Genomic DNA, 410 nt, shown 5'->3' on the forward strand with positions numbered 1-410 from the left:
CTGCAGGTTCACCCCCAGATCAGATGACTGGAACAGCAGACACTGAGAGAAAAACTATGTGGTTCCTGTTCTGCTCCTTGTGCAGCTTCCACCACCTCAGTATTAGGCTTTTTTAGCTGGTTATAAAGGGGATATTCCAGAAACACAGCTTATGGAGCTTTTAAAACAGAGTTAGAAAAGGAAATTAGTGTTTCCTCATATGAGACAGTGCTTGCTTCTTTAGTTATTCCAGTTTTAAATCATATTAAGTAAAGCAATAGCTGAAGCATCTACACTGATTTATCTGGGCAAAGATAGGTCAGCTTGCACTCTGCTACATTATCTAACAAAACTAACAGGGTGCCAGAGGACATTTAGAAATCTAATACCACTCCACTGTATCCTTAGGAAATAAAGGCTAAAGAACAAAA

Source organism: Chiroxiphia lanceolata, chromosome 18 (assembly GCF_009829145.1).
Source record: "Chiroxiphia lanceolata isolate bChiLan1 chromosome 18, bChiLan1.pri, whole genome shotgun sequence".
Classification (NCBI taxonomy): domain Eukaryota; kingdom Metazoa; phylum Chordata; class Aves; order Passeriformes; family Pipridae; genus Chiroxiphia; species Chiroxiphia lanceolata.